General features: G+C 37.4%; 1 protein-coding gene and 1 pseudogene across 10 annotated transcripts in view; both read right to left on the bottom strand.

Annotated features, from left to right (window-relative positions):
• LMNTD1 (lamin tail domain containing 1) overlaps window positions 1-26,291 on the bottom strand; it is a 525,504-nt gene that overhangs the window by 240,925 nt on the left and 258,288 nt on the right. The window lies entirely within an intron of this gene.
• LOC121038985 (protein kinase C-binding protein NELL1-like) overlaps window positions 14,206-26,291 on the bottom strand; it is a 51,188-nt pseudogene continuing 39,102 nt past the window's right edge.

Below are 26,291 nucleotides of genomic sequence, written 5' to 3'. Positions count from 1 at the left end.
AAAAAAAAATGCTGCCCTCCTCATTGTTCTGGGCAATCAAGGATGTGTGTCTTAAATACAGGAGTTCTCCTTTTTTTTTTTTTTAATGTTTATCTATTTTGAGAGAGAGAGAGAGACAGACAGAGCACAAGTGCAGGAGGGTAGAAAGAGAAGGAGACACAGAATCAGAAGCAGGGTCCAGGCTCTGTGAAGTGTCTGCACAGAGCCTGACATGGTGTTTGAACTCATGAACCTTAAGTTCGTGACATGAGCTGACGTCGGATGCTTAACCGACTGAGCCACCAGGAGCCCCTTAAATACAGCAGTTCTTAAGTGTCAGTGCATGTAATAATTACCTGGGGGGGGGGGTTGGTAAAATACAAATTGATGGGCTCAATCTCAGGGTAGACCCTGAATGGAATTCCCAAGTGTATTAGCATTCTCCTGAGAAACAGAACCAATAGGACTGACTGAATGATAAGAAATTGGCTCAGGTAGTTAGAGGGGCTGAGAAGTGCCAAGAGCTGCAGTCAGCAAGCCGGAAACCCAAGAGAGCTAATAGTGTAAATTTCAGTCTGAATCTGAAGTCCTGAGAACTAGGAGAGCTTATGGTCTAAGTTCTAGTCCAAAGGCCAGCAGGACTGAGACCCAAAAACAACCAATTTTTTAATTCAAGTCCAAAGGCAAGAAAAGAGGTACATCCCAGCTCATGCAGACAGGCTGAAATTCCCTCCTACTACTAGAAGAATAAATATTGTTAAACTGTCAATACCACCCAAAGCAATCTACACATTCAATGTGCACGAGCATTCTTCTTGAAGCTAGAACAAGCAATCCTAAAATTTGTATGGAGCGACAGAAGACCCTGAATAGCCAAAGTAATATTGAAGAAGAAGACCAAAGCAGGAGGCATCACAATCCCAGACTTTAGCCTCTACTACAAAGCTGTAATCATTAAGACAGCATGGTATTGGCACAAAAACAGACACATAGACCAATGGAATAGAATAGGGACTCCAGAATTGGACCCACAAAAGTATGGCCAACCAATCTTGGACAAAGCAGGAATGAATATCCGATAGAAAAAAGACAGTCTCTTTAACAAATGGTGCTGGGAGAACTGGACAGCAACATGCAGAAGAATGAAACTAGACCACTTTCTTACACCATGCACGAAAATAAACTCAAAATGGATGATGGACCTGAATATGAGACAGGAAACCATCAAAACCCTAGAGGAGAAAGCAGGCAACAACCTCTCTGACCTCAGCTGCAGCAATTTCTTACTTGACACATCTCCAGAGGGAAGGGAATTAAAAGCAAAAATGAACTATTGGGACCTCATGAAGATGACATTCCCTCTTACTCAGCCTTTATGTTCTATTCAGGTCTTTGATTAGATGAGGCTCAACCACATCAGGGAGGTCTATCTGCTTTACTCAACCTACCAATTCAAATGTTAGTCTCATCCAGAAACATACTCACAGACCTATCCAGAATAATGTTTGACAAAAGGTCTAGGTACCCCATGGCTCAGCAAAGTTAACCATCACACCAAGCAATGCAACTGTTGCTGGTCCAGGATTCACACTCTGAACCACTGGTAGAGAAGAAATTGGGTCAGGAGTGGAAACTCACTACTTGATTTATCCTTATTACAGAGCCTGATACCTAGGTAGGTACTTAGTAAAAAATATATTGAGTGAGTAAATAAAGTAATAGAAGAAGGGAAGGGATGAAGGGAGGGAGAAAAGATCTCTATATAAAGAGACCTGAGTGAACATTAAACTATCAGGGTTCTAGTCTAACTAGACCTCATTTTCCTCAGCTCTAGAATTTGGTCTATATTCTCTCAGGTCTTTTATGGCTCCATATTTCTAAGTTCATCTCTAGTTTAAAGATAAAATAATGGTTAACAATTTTTAAAACAAGTAATTTATTTAACTAATAACAGTGAGCTTTCATTGCAAGCCTGTCATGTGCCAAGTACTGTGCTAAAAATTTTATATCTCATTTGATCCTCACAATAACTCCATTCTTTCCATTTTACAGATGAAGAAACTAAGTTCATACATTGAGTAAGTAGTTGAGCTGGGATTCTATCCAGGTTCTATCCAGCTCCAAAACCTTTCTTCTTACTGTACACTGACTGTACCACAAACATTTACAGAAGACCAGATATGGGCAAACCATCACACTAGGGGAAAATCTCAAGGCATTTATCATCTAGTGAGAGTCAACATTTTATTTTTTAAAAAGCCAAATACCTAAAGAAATTTGGAATAGAAGAATGGTCAAATGTTACTGGAATGTAACATTAAGGATTAAAGCACTATGTATAGGGGTTTTAAGAGTGTAAATTTTAAGATAAGACTATATGGGTTTTAATCCCATTTTCATTAATTATAAGCTGTATTAATTTGGCCAAATTACATAATCTCTTGCCTCAACTTCCCTGTCCATAAATACTTACCTCATAAGGCTGCTTACACCTACAGGTTGGATTACGTCCTCACCGGATTAAATGAATTAACATATGTAAAGCACTTATATAGTGCTACTCACAGGGCAATCAGTATATGAGAGCCTGATTATGATTATAATTATGATTATGATTATTATTATTACATCCCCAGCACCTAGCCCAACGTCCAACATATGAATGATAATCTGCATATAACTGTTGACTGGATACCAAGAACCCGTACTCTCTAGAGATTATAGCAGTTGCCCATCTAGCAGCTATATTTCCCTATATAATTGACCTTCCTGAAGCTCACTCTAAAACCTTGGGATAGCTTCTTCCTTTTCTCAAGGTACCAAATTCAATAACATGTTATTACTACCTCTCTAAGTGTCTGCTTGTTGCTGGCTCAGTGATATATTAATATAGTTTTGATGTGCTACAGTATTAAATTCAGAGTAATAAAATGAGAAGAAAATCTGAGATTTGCTTGAAATTTCTGTTTTCAGTTCTCATAGTTGAAGATGATTGAAACTTTAAGAGATAAAACAAAACCTTTTAACCAGGAAGAAATTTTGAATACCCTATGTATAAATTGTAGGTAATGACCACTTGTTTTGCTTCTCAGATCAACTTAATAAAAATCACTTGAAAACTCAAAACTGCACTCATACTTTCTTTAAAAAGTGGCACATTGCCAAAGAATTCATAGCAGAGCATAGTGAAAGCTGTGGTGTGTTCTCTGACATTTAAAAGTATACCTGAGCTCTTTAGCACATGGATGCTAAATATTCAACAACGGTCTGAAATTTCCAGTGCTGTTGCCTGCTTCAGCACTTTAATTCCTAGGATATGCCAGGGTTGCACATTAGCATTTAAATGGACAGCCAAGTTCTGCAGAAACCTAAGATATATGTCACACTGTAACTGGCTTCAACTCCTTCAGGGGCTGTGGAGTTTCTTTGCCTCTTCTGATGTTCCAACTTCTCTTTCAACTTCTGCCTTTGTGGATTTGGGATGATCAGTTATCTGCAAGATTTATAACCAACAGCTTTGATGTCAGACAGATGTATGGTGTCAACATTCTGCAATTCAAGAAAACTCTCTTTCTCCTTTAGGATGTAATGTTGTGTTTTTCTGTCTGCTGACTGCTCACTTTAATATAATAAAGCAAACTTCAGTTCTCTGGGTTTCTCATAGGAAAATTTTAAATCAGTCCTCATTCCAAATTGGAACTTAATTCGGTATAATGTCCCTAAGCTTCACTAAACCACTAGGCTAGATCAGAAAGGGCTCAGTCTCCATATACCTAAAATCCACAGCTGTTTATGTCTTAACAGCAGAACCACAAAGTACTAATTACTAGAGTGCTTTTATTTGGATGTGCTTACTCATCTATTGAAACTCAGACTAAATACACAACTTAAATCACATGTTTCTCAAAAAGCCATCATGGAATCTATCCTTTGACCTCGAGAGTGATAAAGGTACATCTTATCAATATTCCTGGATAAACTTACACTGCCTTGTCGGTATAACAATGGATATAGGAAATAAAGCTGGTGGGTTGAGTGTTAGACAAGTGTTCATTCAGACTGCTTTCCAGGGTGCTTCCCTTAGGGCTGTTGCACGAAGCAGCTCACTAATGATCATGTTCATGGCATCACCTATAGCTGTGCTGTCCCATATAGTAGCCACTTGTTACACTTTAATTAAATTAAAAATTCAGTTCCTCAATTGTGCTGTTCATATTTCTGGTACTCAACAGCCACACGAGTCTACTGAATTGAATAGTTTAGGTATAGAATATTTCCATCATTGCAGAAAATTCTTCTGGACAGCACCAATCTAAAGTCAGGATTTAAGGGACCTTAGAAAGGGCAACTAACCATCCCAGGACAGGGATTCCTGGGATCTGAGACCTTCACTGTTAAAATGATGACATTCCCCAGAAAACCCTAACAGGTCATCTGGTCCAACCATACACCTAATGTGGATATTCCTTCCATGAAATTCTTGACTTTGGACATTTCTGAGTCTGTTAGCCAAATGATGTTACGTATTAATGTATGTGGCTGAAGCAGGCAGTATTTGGAGAACTAAATTAAAGAAGATTAAACTCAAACAATAAATGGGTGGTCAGTTTCTGATTTTCACCAAGAGGTAGGAAGTTCACAGGAGCAAGTAGACTATTCAAGCAAACATACATTATGAAATGGCCCCACCCACTGAAAGGGAACACATTTCATAAGCAGCCTGCAAGATAAGTAATGAGTCCAGCGTCAAAGGCACATGGCTCTTAGACATGTCTGGTAAATCAGGGTCCTGTGTCATATTAACAGGCAGGGTTCTGTTGAATTATTCTTCCCAAAAGAAATAAATATATGTATTGCAGTCATTGAATTCAAGAATTCAAAGAAGCCTTGGGGAGTTTTCAGCCCAACTGTAATTTCGCAGAAGAGGGACCTGAAGCCCAAAGCGCCTAAATGCCTTTTAAGATTCCACAGTAACGGGGAAGGTCCATATTGCTTTTCTAAGAAGCAAGGGCAAAAGCACAGACTACTCTAAATTCCTGTAAAGAAAATTAATGGCATTTTAACTGAATATTACATTTTTATTACTTCTCCATGATTTTTGTTTAGTGTTATTAAAACTATTTTACTTTATATTAACTTATATTTGAAGTAGCTTCCTATTGAGAAAATTATTAACAAACAGTGGATAGGAAAATGCTTTAATGTTATCAGATGGTAGAGGGAAGGCAGAAGTATTCTTATTTTGCTTTGGTTTCTACAACCAGAAGAATGATCACTTAATGAAAAGAGTACAACATCATTGTAAAAGAGGACTGAAGACCAATTTAGGCAAGGAAATGGAAAGAGAACATTCAGGACTCCTTAAATATGATGAAAACCCAGGCTCCAGACAAAAACAGACCTGCAGGTTTAAAGCTGGTTCCAGCTGTGATGTTGGAGAAGTTATTTTACTTCTCCATTCCTCAGCAAAGTCAATCTATAAAATAGGATTATAACAGAAACTATCCCAGAAGGCTAAATAATATGTATAAAGTGCTTAGAACAGTGTCATGCCTGCTTAATGCTCTATAAATGCTATTAATTCCTCCATTATTATCATTAAATTACAAAACTGATTTCAAGTGTCCAGTTACAGATGAATTATATAGCAGGGGAATGAGTAACTTGCAGAAATATTTGTTAAGTGATGAATACACAAATTACAACAAATCTGGCATCTGTAGTTTGTGACTGTTGCCTTAATAAATAACATAAAATACCTGCACTCAGACACTTGCTAAAGCAATGTTTCACAAATGTCAGTCATTTGATGAATATCTGTATTAGTTTCCTATTTCTGCTGCTATAAATTATCATAGGCTTAAAACAAGAGGCATTTCCTTTCTTACAGTTCTGGAGGTCAGAAGCCTAAAACAAGTCTTTTAAATAAGTTTACAATCAGGTTGTTGGTGAGGCTGGTTCCTTCCTGGAGCTACAGAGAATTTGTTCCTTTTATTTTTCAGCTTCTAGAGGCCGCCTGTGTTCCTTGGCCTGTGGCCCCTTCCTAACAACACTCCAACCTCTTGCTTCCTCGTCACATCTCCCATTCCTCTGTCTTTGACCCTCCTGTCTCCCTCTTAAGAACACTTGTAATTACATCATTGGGCCCTCCAGGATAATCCAAGGTAATTTCATCTCAAGATCCTTAGCTTAATCATATTTGCAAAATCCCTTTCACCATGTAAGTGAACATTCACAGATTTGGGGATTAGTGTTGGACATCTTTGGGGGCCATTATGTAGCCTGTTATAGTATCATCCTCACTATTTGATTTTTTCCATGTCTGCTGACCCATATACTATAATTTAATAGCTGTCTTAAATCTTTTTTTCTTAATTTTATCTGTGAACTCATGGCTTCAATGAACTAGTTATATATTTATTAAAACATATTAAAATGACATTATTAAAAATTTTGTTTATCCTCTTACATCTTCACTTGAGCTATGGATGATACATATAACACACTTTAGAAAACACTGATTATAAATTCTCCTATAAATTTACATCCCTCAAATATCGGCTGAAGACCTTTCTACAATTTTAGGTAATTGGGAAGTCTAGCCAAGTCTAATGAGCAGGCTTATTATCTTCTCTTCTGAGTTTTTTGAGTTTTCTTCCCAGCATTATTTTAGACTACCTGAAGGAATGGGTTTTTGAATCATTATTATTAAAGCCAAAAAGAAATTCCTTGACCAAGTTACAGCTTACTGTTAAGTCCTCTACCTTTAGCATAGGCCAATACAAGAATCATCTCCTTGAACTGCATTTTATGATCCTTTTATAAATCCACAATTGGAGATATGACCCATTATGGTAGTGAGTGTTCTTTGTACAGGGAAGCAAGTAATGAAATTCCTGTTTGAGTTTAGTTCCAGGAAGAATGATGGTATTAAATTTATTGGCTTTCTTTTGTCATAAATAGAAAACAAGAGTAGCCTAATGTGTTTCTGTTTTTGCCCAAGCTGCTAAACACAGATTCAAGATGTAGATTAAATCAGCTCAACTCTGGGACCTTGGCAGATTCCTTTGCTCTCCATTTATGAAGTATATTGCTTTGAGGCCTGGTTGTTGTAGTTTGTATTGTGCCCAGCCTTGTTTGAAGTAATATAATATACAAGTCCTATTGTGACAGAAATTACAATTAGGTGGATTTGGATGTTTTATATAAAATGAATTCCTAAATCCTGAACTATATTTCATATTTTAAGAAAATAACTGTGGTGGGCATGAGAAGGTAACCACAGAGAACTTGATCAGGGCCCAGCTGCCATGCTCCCAAATCCATTCCCCTGTTTGTACTAAGGCCATGCTTAGTACAAAGCAGCACTGGGCTGCTCCCAGGTTAGGGCTGAGCATTGGCAGGGCTACTACAATAGGTCCATTCCTGGGAGATTCAGAACGCCTTTGACAGCCATGTTTGACTGGAGAACTTCCTGAGAGTCTTGCTGAATCTTCCTTAGGCTGCATGGTAGTCTAGAATCCTTCCATATGACTTTCCTTCCCTTTTCTTGTGCTTGGTCCTTGCACAGCACCTTCTCGGACTCCCACCAATTTTTCTCTCACAGAAATCAAATCTGTATGTATTTAATCCCATTGTGGCATTTACAACTGGAAAGGCCTAGACTAACAAACATTATGACTTTCTGATCCTTCAAATAATCAGAATACCTTAAAATTTTTTATTTGAAGGCAGATATGTATCTACTTTATACAGTGGTTTTACCAAGTTGTTTGGTTGTATATCTGTATATCTAAAAAGAGAGGGCATAATACAAATACATAATACAAAGTTCAAAGCTTTGTTCTGGCTTATTTAAACCTGGGGTTGTATCTGCCTCTTGGAATATACTGATGTGGAATGAACAGCTCAAGATCCATGTAGAATGAACAGCTTAAGATCTACATCAGTATAGCACAGTTAGTGCCTTAGGCCATCAAAAAACTGCTGATAGAATGATGAATGACGAAAAAGACTTCAGTAGCTATTACAGGGTTTTGTGATGAGATAAAGAGAAATAGAGTTATCATAGTGTCAGGTATGAAGTAATTGGTATTGGATCTTGCTGACAATTCCTTTAAGATGGAACATGGGAGAACCAAAACCACACCTATACTGAAGGCAAAAAAATCTGGCCAAGAAATGATATACTTAAATAGTTGGCCTGAAATTTCCTTTTGAAAAGATAGGGTGCTTATACATTATACCCAACTTGAAGACGATATAATATAAATAAGTTTTGGTCTTCTTAAATGCTTCAATAGCAGCCACTTTCTTGTTTTAGCCTATTTTGAGTTATAGGACTTTCATCTCTATGCCTCAAGCCGTGGTGGTGTTTCAAGTTGTGACAAAGGGGCAACCTCCCATGCTATAAACTTTAACTCCATGCAGCTCTTTCAAATTCCAGCATTTTCATGCAGGATTTACAGTCCTGATTTTTAACATATACATACACATAAGCAGACTGCCAAGTATATGTTCATAATATATGGTGATTCTTAGGACTAAAGTATTCATATATACTTCATATATATGATTCTTAGGACTAAAGTATTCATATATACTTCATATATATATATGAATATTGCAGTATACAATGGCCATCTTGCAAGCATCTTAGATGGTACCTTGTATCATAGCATAATCCCTTTAAATTTGACTTTAGGTAGCGTAAACAATCAGGGACAACTGATTCTTTTATTAACTATCATACTGTCTAAGAAGAGTTGTTTAGCTGATAAGAGTTGAGTCTGTGGTGCTGAGCAAGATTAGTAGTACATAGTAGTCTAGAGAGTCTCATCTTCATTAAAACACATGAATTAGATATTGTTGGTGGATATAAATTATGTTTGAAAATTTTATGTTAAAAATAGCTTATCTTATAAAATATAAACATAAGTTGTACCCAGTTTAATTTAATTTTCTTCAAAATATTTCAATTGAGTAATTGAAAGAAATATCATTTTAAAAGGAGTGGAGTGTTGAAAATAGGAAAAGCCATGAAGATGTGGAATTATTTCTGTAACAGTTTTAACTTTCTTTCTCTTTCTTTCTTTCTTTCTTTCTTTCTTTCTTTCTTTCTTTCTTTCTTTCTTTCTTTCTTTTAAATTGATACCATGATAATAACTACCTCTAAAACATATGCATATTGGGAAGGAGAGGTAAGAAATTGGGGAATTAATTATAAAGCTTATAAGAATTTTGTACGTTTATCTTAAACTATTCAGTATACATATTTTTACTAATGGAAAATACATACTACTTGAAAGAGAAAAACGTTTTGTGTTTCTCCTCTACTTTTACTCTACTACTCATAATAACTCACTTTTGACACCAGATGTGTGGGCTTTTCATACCAAACAATTCTCCAGCTTTCTGGATACCAACTAGGTATCCTATAACTTAACTGCTGCATTGTACCACATCTCACAGGTTAGGGGCCTAGTATCACAAGAATACCCTCTCCCATCAACTTCAGATGCCAATCACAAGTCCAGGCTGTCACCTGTGCTTCTGACTAATTGGCTCTAAATCAGAGATACTATGACCTTCTCCCCAAATTTGATAATCTGCTAGAGTGGCTCACAAAACTCAGGAAAACAGTTTACTTATGTGATTAACATTTTATGATAAAAGGGATACAGCTCAAAAACAGTCAGGTGGAAGAGATGCAGGTGGAAGGTTTGAGGGAAGTGGCATGGACTTTCCATGACCTCTCTGGACATGCCACTCTCCCAGCACCTCTATATGTTCACCAACCAGGAAGCTTTCCTAATCCCTTTGATTAGGATTTTTACAGAAACTTCATGATGTAGGCATGATTGATTAAATAATTAGCCACTGATGATTAACTCAACCTCTAGCCCTTTTACATCCTCTGAGGTCAGAAGGTGGGACTGAAAGTTCCAACCCTCTAATCAGTTAGTTCCCTTAGCAGCTAACCCCCATCCTGCAATTATCTAGGGGTTTTTTCAAAAATCACCTCAGTAACATAAACTCAGATGTTGTTGAAATATGTTTGTTGTGAATATCAAGATATAGCAAAAGAAACAATGCAAAATTAAGCATAGAGACCACAAAAAGACTGAAAAATTATTTGTGGGACAGTATAGTCTAATGTATGTGTAATTAGAGTCTCAGAGGAGAGAAAATAGAGGGACATAAAAAAATGTTTGAAGAAAGAATGTCTAAACATTTTTCAATTTGATGACAATTATTAACCCAAGATCCAAGAATCTCAACACACCCAAAGCAGCATAAATGTAAAGAAAACCATGAAAGTCACATTATAGTCAAGTATCAGACAAATAAGGAGACAATCTTAAAAGTAGCTGGAGAAAAGTAGACACATTACATACTGAGAATCAAAGACAAGAAAGAAAAAAACAAAAAACAAACAAACAGAAAAACAATTGGAAATATCTCTCAAGTAATATCAACCTAGAATTGTATACCCAGTGAAAATATCTTTCAAAAATCAAGACTAAGTGAAGACATCACTGGACAAACAAAGCTGAGAGATAACAGAAACAACAGTCAATTACAATTGACTTCACCTTTTTCATATAATTTGAATTATTTGAAAAAAAACTTGCATTACTTGGAACTAGCAAAGATATCTCAGACTTCTTTGAAATTTAAAGGCTTATCCTCTTCCACTCTCCCTCACACACAGCATTACAGAGTGGGTCCATGTTAAATAATCCCAAGACATGAGGTAAACCTGTTTATTCCTAATACAAATTTGCAGGATTTCCTCATCTCATCTATCGTACTTTATCACAGTATGATGGAATTGTACTGTCATACAGCTTCTCAGTCTAAATATTACTAACTTTATAAGACATAAATCACAGAAAATATAAATATTACTAACTTTATAAGACATAAATCACAGAAAAGAGAACTCCCCTTTTTAAAATAAAGGTAAACTGTATTAGTTTCCTCATATCTATATAAAGTTCCTTCTATCTCTGAAAGTACATAAGCCCAATAAAAATGCTTCCGTAACCATTTACTGAATAAGAACTCTGCAATGCTATCCCTGTAAAACTAATAAATACATAATTATAAATTGTGTTAAGTGTTACACAGGACAAAACATATTGCTATAAGATAAAATAATAGGGGATCTAATATAGGTTGGGGAAGGCTATACACTGAATTGCATCTGCCCTCCTGCTAAATTCATATACTGAATCCCTAACCCCTAATGATAGTATTTGGAGATGGGGTATTTGCAAAAGAATTAGGTTTAGATAAGGTCATGAGAGTGGGGCCTTCATGATAGGAATAGCTCCCTTTTTTTCAAGTTTTTATTTAAATTCTAGTTAATTAATATACATGGCAAAATTTGTTTCAGGTGTAGAATTTAGTGATTCATCACTTACATATAATACCCAGTGCTCATCACAAGTGCCCCCTTTAATGCCCGTCATCCATTTAGCCCATCCCTTCTCCCACCTTTTTCCATCAACCCTCAGTTTGTTCTCTACAGTTAAGAGTCTCTTACGGTTTGCTTCCTTCTCTCTCTCTCTCTTTTTCTCTCCCCTTCTCCTATGTTCATCTGTTTTGTTTCTTAAATTCCACATATGAGTGAAATCAGATGATATTTGCCTTTCTCTGACTGACTTATTTCACTTAGTGTAATGCACTCTAGCTCCATCCATGTACTTGCAAATGGCAACATTTCATTGTCTTTGATGGCTGAATAATAACCCATTACACACACACACACACACACACACACACACACACACACCAACTAGGTATCCTATAATTTATTGCTGAACTGTACCACATTCCATAAATTAAGGGTCTAGAACCACAAGAATTATATGTACAATCTCCCACATCTTCTTTATCCGTTCATCTGTTGATGGACATTTGGGCTCTTTCCACGATGTGGCTATTGTTGATAACGCTACTATAAACATCAGGGTGCATTTGCTCCTTTGAATCAGTATTTTTGTATCCTTTGGGTAAATGATTCATAGTTCAGTTGCTGAGTCATAGGGAGGTAGTTCAAGTTTCTGAGGAACCTTCATGCTGCTTTCCAGAATGGCTGCACCAGTTTGCATTCCCACCGACAGTGTAAGAGGGTTCCCCTTTCTCTTAAGGCTTTTGTTTCCTGTGCTGTTAGTATTAGCCATTCTGACAGGTGTGAGGTGGTATCTCATTGTGGTTTTGATTTGTATTTCCCTGATGGCAAGTGATGTTGAGCATCTTTTCATGTGTCTGTTAGCCATCTGGATGCGTTCTTTGGAAAATGTTTGTTCATGTCTTCTGCCCATTTCTTAACTGGATTATTTACTTTTTGGGTGTTGAGTTTGATAAGTTATTTATAGATTTTGGATACTAATCCTTTATAAGATACATCATTTGCAAATATCTTCTCCCATTTCATAGGCTGTCTTTTAGTTTTGTTGATTGTTTCTGGGAATAGTGCCCTTATAAGAAGAGACAACAGAGAGTTTCTGTCTCTTTCTCTTTGCCATGTGAGGACATATCAAGAAGGTGACCATCTCAGAGCCTGGAAGAGAACCTTCATTGAACCTAACCATGCTAGCACTCAGATCTCAGACTTCCAGCCTCTAGAACCGTGGGAAAACAAATTTCTATTGTTTAAGCCACCTATCCACCTGTCACATTTTGTTATGACCACCTATGCTAAGATTATAAGGCTGTCAAGTAATGCCTCCCTCATGTAGTAACATTTCAGCTGAGACTTAAAGGATGAGTAGGAACCAGACACATAAAGTGTATGAAAAGCATTTCAGGTAGGAGATAGCATGTGAGTGGAACTGCAGCTAAGAAGAGAAGAGTGACTTTGAGGAACTGTAAGAAGGGCAAAGCTATGAGGGTTGAGGAGGAGGATGTGGGGATGGAAAAGCCAGATTAGACAGGTGCTTAAAGGCAACATTACAAATTTTTGTCTTTATCCTATGTGCAAGGTTTAAAGCGAGGTAATAATAGGAACAAACTTTTATTTTAAAAAGATTACTGATTACAGTCTAGAGCAGGGCTGTCCAGTGGAAATACACTGCCAACTACATAGGACATTTAAATTTTCTATTATTCACATTTTTAAAAGTGAAAAGAAATGTATCAAACTATTTTTACTGATAGATCTTATTTAACCCAACATATCCAAACCATCAGGTCATTATCATATCAACATACAAGTTCATTGACATCTTACATTTTTTACATTCAGTGTGTACTTTAAACTTCCAGCACATCTCAATTCAAACCTGCAGCATTTCCAGTGCTCAGTAGCCACATGTGGCTGGTGGCTACCACCTTAGACAGTGCAGATCTAGAGAATGAACTGGGGCGAGAGGGTGCAGGCATGGGAGCAGAGAGCTCAGTTGAGAGATTACTGCAGAAGTCCCAGTGAGGCAGGTGTTGCTTGGGTTAGGCTAGTAACAAGTCACTAATAGGCTAGTAACAGAAAGTAAAAGGATTTCAGATTAGTTTGGAAGGAGTTAAGAGCAATAGAAAGGAAGGAATGTGAGGAAAAGCATTAAAAGGTAAATACAACCAGAAAGAAACCATAGGATAATTCTAAGACTGTTCCTAATTAATGCTTTTGATCTTAAATTTCCTCTTTGTAGAAGGGCCTTAGCAGGATATACAATTTCACTATCACTTATGATTTTATTATTTTCTTTTTTATACTTATTTTCATTTTTGATCAACTGCTTCTGACTTGGTTTGCTTCAAAATTCCTATTTCTTTTTTCAAAATTCCTATTTCTTTTTTCATCTGCATAGTTAATTCAACTTGATTTAACAGATATAATTGAATGACAGATCTGTGCAAAGCTTTGTGCTAAACACTGGAAAGATTTAAAAAAATAAGAAATGAAACCCATATTAAGAAGTTAAGTCTAATATATGAGAGCTAAAATGTTTACTCTTTCTCTCCATTGTTTTTGCTGGGTTTTGTTTGTTTAGGGGTGACAAAATTACACTAGGCAGCTTTACTTGTAGAATTTGATCCAAAAATCCAGAAAAAGCATAAATAAAAGGAGCTGAGTCTCTATTATGTTAGTATACAAAATAAACCAAAATTTCCATCAACTGTTACCATGAGATCATATAAATGTATTTGCAAATGATCTAATAAGGGAAACATGATTTAAAACATGGGAAACTTCTAACAAGCAAAGTCTTAAAGGCACTGCACTGTATATCCCCTAGATTAGGTTAGCATGAATGAACAAAAAAGTAAGTCCAAAATGCATTCCCCAAACACTCTCTTCAGATGGAGACTTCAATACTTGTCTGTGGTAAACAAACAAACAAACAAACAAACAAAACCACCAACTCCTGTTCTTCATCATATTGGATGGTCATTTTTGTCCATTTTTCCCCATGATGATGATTCCATTTTACATCCTTCAGTTATTATGAAAACACTTCAAATCCACAGAATAGCAGACACTTCCATTCTTGCAAGTGTAGGTCGTGCAGGGAGATCCAGCCATGTTGACACTGAGCTGCTAAGCCTTAAAATGCCACCTCTGTCCAGACAAGTTTTTCTGATATCATAGGCAGTGTTATCAGCTAAGCAGGGGTCACTGACTCAGCGGGGACAGCAATGCCTTTCCAAGAGGACTGTGTACTCGCAGCTCAATTTGGAGCGAGTGGCCTGTAATCTAACTCTCTTTCCAGACACCAGCACTGTTGACAGCTGTGAGTCCAATTGTCTCCATTTTGATACAGCTTGTGTCCATTATGATCTAAATATTGACTCGTGACATTGGTGTCACACTTTGGGCAACAGAAAAGGTCAACGTTTGGATTCCAGCAAACACAAGTTATCTACTGGCAGAGTATCTTTTGGTCCTCATAGGAATGGAGAGAACACCTGTTTTCTTTTACAATCCACACCTGCCATTTGCACTTCAGTCTTCCTTCATGTGGGCAGTCACCAGAGCAGGAGGGCCCATAAAGACAGAGGCAGTCAAATCCCCCTGCCAGGTTGATGGAGGCAGAATCATTCCAACAGGTATAAGTTCTTAAAGCACATTCATCAATGTCAATATAGGCTTCCTTGGACAGTGAATAGGTCCCATCATTATAAAAACCACTTCTGCACTCACAGTCGTACCAACCAGCAGGAATAGTTGTGGCACTCTACGATTTCCCCTGTGCATTCATCAATATCTTTTTCGCAGTGGCTTCCTTTGAATCCAGATGCGTTTGTTAAGAGCCACAGATATTCCATATCCGCTGCCCTCTTGGCAGAATTCTCTGCAGATGGTCCCAATCCCCACATAGCCCAGTTTGCAGGTGCAGCAGTGTCCCGGCCAGTGTTGGTGCAGATGGCATTCTCATCCCAGTTGTGCTGCCCAGGGCCGTATTCATCATACTCTGTACAAGAGAAGTCACCCACAACGAATGTATCCCAGGACACAGTCACAGTGATATAAGCCAGGCAAGTTTACACACATAGTAAGTGGCATGACAGTAATGCATCTTGGCTGCACACTCTTCAATATTTCTATAGCAGTCAGAATCTCTCTGGGCAGAGATACAATCATTCTTGCACTCACAAGTAGCTTTTGTGTTCTAGTTTTTGCACTGTGAGTTTTCACCACATTTAGATCTTTCTGTAGAAAAGTTATAACCTCTACTGCATGTGATTCCTTTCTGAGCAGTTCAAAGGAGGGCACGCTTCTGTAATTTTTTAGTAACACTCCACCTCAGCATTCCCAGCAGCTTTTAGCTAAAATCCACTGGCTTTCTGAAAGGACTTTTCCTGCACAGACACATTTTGCTCAGCAGACTTTACAGCACTGGCCAGCGATGTGCATGAGGAGGGATCCTGGGGAGCAACCGGGAAGGGGACAGGAAATTCTTCAACATTCCACAGCACCACGTTTGCATGTGCATTTCCTGTAGTGATCACCATCAACCCAGAAGACTTGGTCTCTGTAGAGTGGTCCACTCACTTGGCAAGTCTTCTTGCAGTGACAGTTTTCCAAATGACTAAGTCTTGTCGCTGCATAATTTAGTTTTTTAGGCTTGGCCAAAAGCCTCTGTAAATCCACTATTCCTTGCATCAGGCTTAAAAAAATCACTGCAAGTTGGCAAGGGTGATTCAGGTTCAGACACTGTGTTATGTATCCATTTGGCATAAAGATAATATTCCCATCCCAGATGATGATTCCCTTGAATAAATCATGCTTTTGGTTTCACTGACAAATGCGAACTTGTGCCACTGTCCACCTGCCATCCAGTACAGAAGGTTTTCAGTCCTGTGCTTCCTGTTATGTTTATAGTGGTATCAAATCTCATCCCTCAAACCATTGCTCTTCAGTTCAAAATAGCTGTGTTCCAGTTCTCAAATGGACAGTGTCACTCCTAAAGTTAATGATTTCTGCTGTACAGTGGTCAAGAAGAATAACTCTTATTCCAGAACAGCTGAGTCAATTTCTTACTCACATGAGGGGCTGCATGGATCTCTCTTTGTATACCTTGGTATACCTTTGTATACCTTTGTATACTCCAGGTTTCCTCAGTTCATGTCCCCTTCCTACATCTTCAAAGTCAGCAGTGTGGCATCTTAGAATCTCTGCTTCTATCCTCATGCTATACCTCTCTTTATCTTGTCTTTCCTGTTTCACAATAGTTTCCAGTTTTCAGTTTCATCCAGAACATTCTCAGACAATGTGTACACCCCTATTTTTGGCAGAATATCTGATCATTCCATCAGGGTCAGTCAGAAGGACAAAATCACTGTAGGTATTTTGAACAAAATAGGGTTTAACATTGGGAATGAAAGACTTACCAAACCATTCAAAGGGCTAGGAGAGCGAATGTCAGGGAAGCCCCTGCAAGCTTTCAGGAAATCTAGAAGTGCAAGAACATAAGGAAAACTGCTTCCATTGACCTTAGCTGATTCACAAAAGTGAATGTTTCTCAGAAGGATGTTTGGAAGCCACTGGAAAAACTTCACATTAACCATCTCCAAGCCCTCACCTGCCTGCCTGTGGTTGCCACTGAAGAATAGTGGATTTTTTTTTTCCTTTTTATATTTTGAGGAAAAACCTCCCATAAAGGAATATAACCTGAAACCTTCTGGTGAGGGATTTTGGAAAATATAGTTCCCAGGATCCTTCCCTGCAATGGAAGGGAGAATATACAAAGAGGGTGGGCATGAAGCTAAGTTGAAATATACAACCATGCATGTGTAGATTGGACATATTGTTAGTTCTGAGATAAAATATTGTATGGCTATAAGTCTCAAATATGCAATTTTAACTTTGTACTCCCAAATAAATTTTTAATTAGATTTCTAACATTTATATCCTGAATAATGTTTCTTTCACCAGGGTCAGAAAGTACCTTAGGGAGTTCAAAGGCAACTAAGCCCTGGAAAAATATTGGGAGACTGAATATACAAATGGAAAATAGACCATATATAAAAATAGAACTTTGATCCACAACCTGCAGCAACCTGCCCAGGAAACCAATCCCTTTATGTACGATAAACAACCCAGGAAGCCAGCCAACTTTAAATCAGACTACAGGAAGCCAGATTGCTATCTCTAGTGACAATCCAGGAAGGTAAACAATAACTTCTATAACAATCAGCCCCAAGTGGCCAGGACTTGATTAATAACTGACAGCTTCCCTACTTTTTGTCCCCACTTTCAATTTAGGACCAAGCAGAGAAAGTCAAGTACACACCCTAACCAATCACATAAGATGCTCCACTTCTAGTTAGCCTGCTTACAGCTTCTCCATGACAACAACCTCCAATCAGGACACACCTGAAGCCTTTCCTTTTTTCCACTCTGAAGCTTTCCCAATTTTGCATTTTTCATTTGGTTGATTTTATTTCTATAGCACTGATCAATTTCGGATTTGATCTAAAAAGAAACTGTATTTTGCAAGGGAAATAATGCATGGATTTCTAGGCACCAATTTTTCCATATGTAGCAGGCACTATGGCACAATGGTTAAGTGCCTGAGTTCTGGAATCAGAAAACCAGACTTCATCTTGTATCATTTTCACTGTCTAGCTGTATTATTTAGGGTTGTTAAAAGGATTAAACTAGGTGATTGTCGTGAACTGCAATATCTAATTCCGTACTATCATTATCTTCTCTTTCCAATCTCATGACCTCCATCCTGTTCCACACATAAATTACCTCTTCATTCATCATCCTTTCTCCATCTGATCCTTCCTTCAGCTCATCTAACAAGAAGCAACCAAATAAATCTTCCTCAACTACTATCATTCCCTACTCAAAAAACCCCCAGGCCTTTAAAGACATCCATAATCCACCTTTCCACATCTTCTCACTCTCTTACAAGAATGACCTTCCATGCTAGCCAAATACACATATTCACTGGTCTAGAAGTATCCCACAAAATCCCATACAAATGACAATTTTCCCTCCATTGCTCATATTTGAAATAAACCACACCTCCTTTCTCAATATCTGAATCTTACATTTCATTTACAGTCCAGCTCAAATCCTCTCTCTTCCATGAGGCCTTATCAGACAACTGCATTCCATAGTGATTTCCTCCTCTCTAAAGCCCTAAAGCTTTTATTAGATTCACTGAATCATATTCTGGTTTGAATGTATACAACTTTTCCTGTATGTGTATCAAAACCTCAGTGAGAATGGGGCGCCTGCGTGGCGCAGTCGGTTAAGCGTCCGACTTCAGCCAGGTCACGATCTCGCGGTCCGTGAGTTCGAGCCCCGCTTCGGGCTCTGGGCTGATGGCTCAGAGCCTGGAGCCTGTTTCCGATTCTGTGTCTCCCTCTCTCTCTGCCCCTCCCCCGTTCAAGCTCTGTCTCTCTCTGTCCCAAAAAAATAAACAAACGTTAAAAAAAAAATTAAAAAAAAAAAACCTCAGTGAGAAAATAATATTTCTGAAGGCAGGAACAGTAGTTTATTCTTTTTTTTTCTTTTTTTTTTTTTTCTTCCACGTTTTTATTTTATTTTTGGGACAGAGAGAGACAGAGCATGAACGGGGGAGGGGCAGAGAGAGAGGGAAACACAGAATCGGAAACAGGCTCCAGGCTCCGAGCCATCAGCCCAGAGCCTGACGCGGGGTTCGAACTCACGGACCGCGAGATTGTGACCTGGCTGAAGTCGGACGCTTAACCGACTGCGCCACCCAGGCGCCCCTTTTCTTTTTTGTGTATATGTAAGTATAGGAATAATAATCATTATTCAGAACTATGGTTCCGTTACTGTGCTGAACATTTCATTTTATCTGATTTAATCCTCTCCAGAACTCTTGAGGCAGAGACTATAATTAGTCACTTATCAGGCAAGAAAATTTAAGCATAGAGAGGTTGAGTTATTTGCCCAAGTTCACAGAATTAGTAAAATGGATTTGAACCATGTAGGTATCTCTGACTCCACAGCTTATGCTATTAATAACATTTTGTGGATTAATTAAACATACTGATTTATGAAATCTTTCCAGACATGCATATACATTTCCTCTCTTTATTTCCAATGTCCCCTTCAGAAACCCAAATATGGGATTCATTTTCTTTGTTTTTCTTTTTTTTTTTAATTTTTTTTTTAACGTTTATTTATTTTTGGGACAGAGAGAGACAGAGCATGAACGGGGGAGGGGCAGAGAGAGAGGGAGACACAGAATCGGAAACAGGCTCCAGGCTCCGAGCCATCAGCCCAGAGCCTGACACGGGGCTCGAACTCACGGACCGCGAGATCGTGACCTGGCTGAAGTCGGACGCTTAACCGACTGCGCCACCCAGGCGCCCCATTTTTAGAGATCATATATTTCCACAATGCAATCAATTTCCTAAGGCATTTTTTCTTTAATCTGTGATCAGGAAGGCATCAAAAAGTACATTTACTGGGGCACCTGGGTGGCTCAGTCAGTTAAGTGGCTGACTTTGGCTCAAGTCATGATCTTGCATTTCATAGGTTCGAGTCCCATGTCGGCCTCTGAGCCTGCTTCGGATTCCATGTCTCCCTCTCTCTCTGTCCCCACCACTACTCACGTTCTCTCTCTCTCTCTCAAAAGTAAATAAACATTAAAAAATTTTTAAAAATACATTTCCTTAGACATATAAGTTGTTCAGAATTGAGACATTGCAGAAGAAATCATATGAGACCATGATACATCTATTTGCCATTCATTCCTATTTTGAGCAGAATTTGGGTGCCACTATTCACGGCTGGGTTTTAGAATACAGGTCTTAGGTCCCAGCTAAAAAGAAGAATAGTTGTTATTTATAGCATTTCAGTAATATATGATGATCAGAACTAATGTAAAATTTCAAATATTGAATATTCCATAAAGTTTTATTGTGAGAAAGGATATTTTTGGCTTTTGATTCATTTGTTTTTTACTTGTTCTCCCAATAATTTTGGTATATATTAATTTTTAAAATGGTGTGGGGTGGGGCATCTGGCAGGCTAAGTTGGGAGAGCATGTGACTCTTGATCTCAGAGTCATGAGTTCGAGCCCCATGTGGGGTGTAGAGATTATTTACATAAATAAAATGTAAAAATAGTAAAATAAAATAAAATTATGTGGAGAGGTAGAAGCATGGTGAGGTTGGAAAAAAAGTATCTTACAGTTTTAAATTCTCTAATCACAGAAGTATATGAACTCCCTTGAGTCTTACTGAATTAAAACAAACAAACAAACAAACAACACTACCTAATTTTAAACCTGACCTCAATTCAAGAATGTTAAACTGATTTGGCTCTTTCTGCAACCCATGGAAAGGAAAGGAAATCCTGACAAGGAAATTCTAATTCAAAGAGGGTAATGTTAAACAAAGATCTCTCTCCAAAGTATAAAGAGGCCATATCTTTATTTTATTCTTGTTTGTTCAATAAAAATACAAATGTATGGAAAGGAAATGAAAATTTCAATCAACATTCAGTGGTAATTAAAAGCAATTGTAGTCCTCAGGCTGTTTCTTTCCAATATGATCCAGTGATCAGAAGGAATTGGAAATGATTACATTTTAACTAGAAACACATTTCTGTCCAGAACTGAGCTTCGAAGCATGAAAAAGGCACAGTGGTGGCCCCTGTTTGTGTTTCCATCTGGGGCTCTAATTTGAACTTCAGTGATTATTCTGCCAGACTTCTGGCTGTGCAAAGATCCAGAAAGTCAAAGCCAGCATATTCTTGTATGCTGTTTCATGCAAAAAAATAAAATTGCACCAATTACCATGTTTGCATTTTGTAGAATGGCTCTATTTAAATCGATTATAGGTTAAACAAGACTGTTTGTAAAATTCACAGCTCAGAGTTAATCTGGCTTTATTCCAGGACATCCGAATCTGAAAAGTGATTGTGAGCACTCTTGGAAAAAAAAATATTTCTATTACAATGGTCTGTAACAGAAAACAGTTTGGAACAATTAAATTTGGCTTGATTTTCAAATTAAGAAATTCATCCCATGGTTGGCCTTTTATCTGAAAGATTTCTTCAAATTCCATTAAAAGCGCTCATCATTTTCTGATGTTGTTAGTGCTTCTAAAATGACATCATCATCAGTGATAAGGAGAAAAGCAGTAAAAAATGTAACGCCTCATGCCAGGAATTACTTGGTCATAGAAAGCACCTGAAGGCTGTTGTAGTTGCTCTGTTCACAGCTCCTGACACTGGGAATTCTGTTTTCTGTGGCCAGGAAAGAACAGTGTGAAGTCACAGAAGTCTTGAGAGGGAAAAAGATAGCTCTGTGGCCCCTAAAGAACTTGGCAACTTACTATATTTGACATGAAATATACAGCTCTTTCATTTTCTTATTCTAAGCACACATGAGTCTTTTTGATCAATGAATCTCTGCCCCTGATTCTTATCCTTAGGATCTAATTGTTACTTAGAATTTTTATGTAAAGTTTTTAAAGGATATGATATAATTCTTGGGGTTTTCAAAATTTGTTTACAAGGTATGAAAACTTAATTCCTATAAAATAACAGAGTAAGATCCTCCTACCTCTGTCTGTAATCATTTAGTGATATTTTATTACCAAAACATCTTCCTCAGGAAGATAAAGGGGACAAATGCTCTAATAGAAAAGCAGATTATGATTCACAGGAACTAGTCAGATGCTCTCAGATGGCGTATTCTTTTCATTGATTTTACTGCATTTCACAAATACCTATATAATGTTTCCTATGTTCCAGGTGCCGTTCTCAACACTTTACAAATATTAATTCATTTAACCCATATATCAACACTATAAAGCAGGTAGTATTATTAATCCCATTTTATAGACAGGACAGAGAGGTTAAATAACCTGCCTAAGATCACACAGTTGGGGAGTCAAAACGCTGAAGTTCTGCGGTCTGTCTCACGTTTGTAAGAAACCCTGATGGAGCGAACAAGCATACGGACCACACAGACTGTCAATAAAAGCTGTTCAATGGCATGGGCTTTGAGAGCAAATGGTAAAACCATTTTATATTTGGTTGTACCTTAGAGGTGGCTTTTCATGTTTGTCATGTAAAGGGTAGAATTTTCAAATGCTGCCATAAAATCTCTAGCTGCATATGTTGAAAAAAATATACATAAGTCAGATGATTTGCCTGCCTTTTCTTATTAGCATGTGATAGCAGGGCTAGATCCTTATAATGCTAAGATTAAAAATAGAAAGAAAATTATATATGTGTGTGTATATATATATATATATATATATATATGGTACCATTTATGTAAATAAAACCATAATATGTGTTTTACAAGTACATATACAAAACCAAAGAAGAATATGTAGCAAACACATTAGAAGAGTTTAAATAAAACAGGAGCAGAGCTTTACAGGGACCATTAATCATAGACTAAGGTTTGTGATTAACTCAACTCCCTGCCCCTGAGGTCTGAAGTGGGGAGAAAGCATTTATCTATTTATCCATGCATGCATAGAATCTTATCTATGTATGCATTCATACCAACAAGGGAAAGTGAGACTGTTTTCAGTGTTGCTGATACTCATTAGATTATTTTATTATATAATAATTTTTAACCCTAGATAGCAGTAGTTCTCCCACATTTTAAGCTTGGAATAATTTGCATTATATAAATTATTAAGGACTCTAAAGAGTTTATAGCCTAAAGAGATATGTCTATATCAATTTATGTCTATTGATACTTTTGATAATAGAAATTAAGGCTGAGAACATTTAAATATTTATTAATTTAAAAATAACAGGGACAACCTCTTTACATATTAATATAAATAACCTATTTTTAATGAAAAATAACAATTATTTTCAAAATAAAAAATCTAGCAAGATTTTTACACATTTTTGCAAATATCTCTGATATTTGGATTAACTAAAGATAGTTAGATCCACATGTCTGCTTCTGCCTTCTGTGTTTGCTGGGTGTTGCCTTGGTTGATGTATATAAAGAAAATCTGGCCTCACACAGATGTGTAGATGGAAAAAGAAGAACATTTTAATGGCATTTCAGATAACTGTGGATATGTTTTGATACGATAGCGGAACTTGAAAAGTTATTAATGGTTATTGCAATGTGGAATCAGAAACCACATCAGTGAACTTTTCATACTGTGTTACGTTAAAATTCACCAGTGTATATTATACTTTGACTGGATCTTTTATACATGCATGTTTTGAAACAACATGCATTCATCACCTGAAAATTACTGGTTCAATGAGTTATGGAGACCTTCGGAATGTTGACACATTTCATTAAACAATATCAAAATATCACATCTGTTAACATTCATGTAATAAATGTAAATCTCATCCTAAAAGTCCCTTTTAAATTTGTGGAAACTTCAAGCTCACAGTGGTAGATACAAATTTTCCAAAAATTCAAATTTTTGTTTGAAAGCTTAAATGTTATCATTGGCACCTAGTAAGTTATTTTCCTTAAAGTGACATACCCACTTCATTTGTTGTTGATAAAATGATAGTGTGTAGACATTCTTTTATGTAAAAATGTTATTCAGCTTGCAACTCAAACAATGACTTTTCCTTTAGACAACTATTGAGCTTTGGTATGCAGAAGAAGTACTTAATGCGTATGGAATATTTATAAGATATGTACTTAAGGGCTGAAATTTCATAAATTTTCACTGCTCTGTCAAGGACATTCTTAAGTAAGACATCTTTTTTAACTGTGAGTACATGGTAATGAAGAACACAATGTCTGGTACTATCTACTTGGTTCCTGCAAAGACACCAGCAGATTTCCCTACCACCAGGACATACTTAATAGAAAATAACATCTTAGCATCATTTTGAAAATAGTTTGATGTCACAGGATCCTCAGGGATTCAGAGACTGCACTGCTACTCTACAACATGAGATCCATTTGAACTCAACGCCTAAAGAAAGACTTTACATGCTAAACATATCCTAAAATACCTAATGAAATCCGAATCAGGTACTTCCTGAGTCTCAAATAAGAATGGCTTCAGAGTTTTCAGAACCATCTGTTCCTTAATTAATCTTATCCACCTTAGTGATATTTGCAGCATTGATTTTTAAAAAGATAAACATTTAAGTGAATTTTCAAACTTTCTTAACTTCTATACCCAAGGATTTCACAGCTTCCCCAATGAGATTTCCAGTCAAATCACTGAACAATTCTTTTGCTTTATGGCTTATTAGAAGGTAGTTCTGAGGCTGTTTCAGACCTGAGCCGGGTCACTGATCAATACTTAATCAACCCACACACTACAATTCACTAAATCAGTTTTTTGGAGTTGTCCATCCAATTCTGGTTCCCAGTACATCCCTACTGCATTAAACTCTGCAGAAACATTGCCACAAGTGTTCTAGTTCTTGCCCTTGAAGCACATCTTGAAATTGGTACTCAGGATATTTTCTGTGTTTCTGTACCCTTCTCCTCACCACCCACCCGTTTCTTTCAGTGTTTATGGGATGTTCTCTTTTAATATCAGCCAGGTAAGGAAAGTAACATATGTAATTCATCAAGAACATAAATAAATCCCAGTTAACATTAGTCAGTAAAACACTTCTTGGTAGCCTCATGAAGACAGTGGACTGATAAAGGGAGAAGAGCAGCAACATTATAAAGAAGATGAATTATAGTTCTTAGCCTCCATAAACTGAAAATATGTTTGAGAGGAAAAGCTCAGCCTTCACCTGAAATGGCAATAACGATTGGAGGTGATATTCAATGAGAAGTCAAATGAGCAATACTAAGTCAGTGCTGCTCCTACAACTCCAAACCAACTCCTGGTTGCATTACCTTTGCACTTGATGTTCCTTCAGCCTGCAAACTTCTTCCCTCAGTTCTCCACACTTTATGCACCTCTCAACTCAAATGTCACCTTAGCAGGGGGACTTCACCCTAGCTAAAATAAGATCCCCTATTACCTTATCCCATTTTAGTTTTCTTCATGGGATCTACCATATCTGATATATTATATATTTATTTCTTTGTTTGATAGTGTCTGCTTCATTTCATTTCAATGTAGGTTCCCCAAGGGCAAGGACTTAATTGTTCACTGCTGTATCTCAGGGCCTAGACATCTCCTGGTACATAATAGGACACAAGAAGTATTTGCTTATTGAATGAATAAATGAGTGAATGCTATAGCAGCTCAGAATAGGGACAGGAGACCAGTGGGATTGACCATGTGGTAAGGAAGCAATTTCATAGCCTGAGGTTTGAGCTGGGCCTAAAAGGTTGTTTCCCATATGTAGGGCCAATGAGTAGTCTACTTGTCTTATAGGAGTCAAGTGAGATGCCATCTTCTCAGGCAAGCCTTGTTGGGGCTCCAGGACTGGATGAGCTGCCACTGCTTTGGGGGTCTCATAATTCTCCATGTTCTCCCCTATGTTAGAGTTCACTCTAGTGTATCTTGCTTCCTATTTACTTGACTGGCTGCCCAATAAAGTACTAGCTCTGGGATGATAGAGGCAGTGTCTTATTCATAGTTGTATACTCAGCCATAACACAAATCTACCCCATAAATACTATTTGACTGCATAATCTTGTGAACTAAGCATAAAGCTCATGTAATGCAGTAGGAAAAACATAGTATAGACCAAATCATGGTTTGTGGAGCTGAGATATGGAGTCTGGTTTCCAGTTGGGACATGCTGTGACAATCCATTGTCTTAACAAGGCCAATATGACCATGTGTCCACGATGAGGCAAGTGAAAAAATAATTAGTCTGAGAGACAAATTATAACCATATTTCAATGCTCGAGGCACAAAATAATAAAGGCCTGGACCTGCCTGGTGGCAATGGTAATGTTCATGAAGGAACAAATGTAGCCAAAGGTTTTGGTCAC

This window comes from Herpailurus yagouaroundi, unplaced genomic scaffold, assembly GCF_014898765.1.
Source record: "Herpailurus yagouaroundi ecotype Mexico unplaced genomic scaffold, PumYag 166, whole genome shotgun sequence".
In the NCBI taxonomy this organism is placed as follows: domain Eukaryota; kingdom Metazoa; phylum Chordata; class Mammalia; order Carnivora; family Felidae; genus Herpailurus; species Herpailurus yagouaroundi.
This window is presented reverse-complemented; position numbering and strand designations above follow the sequence as displayed.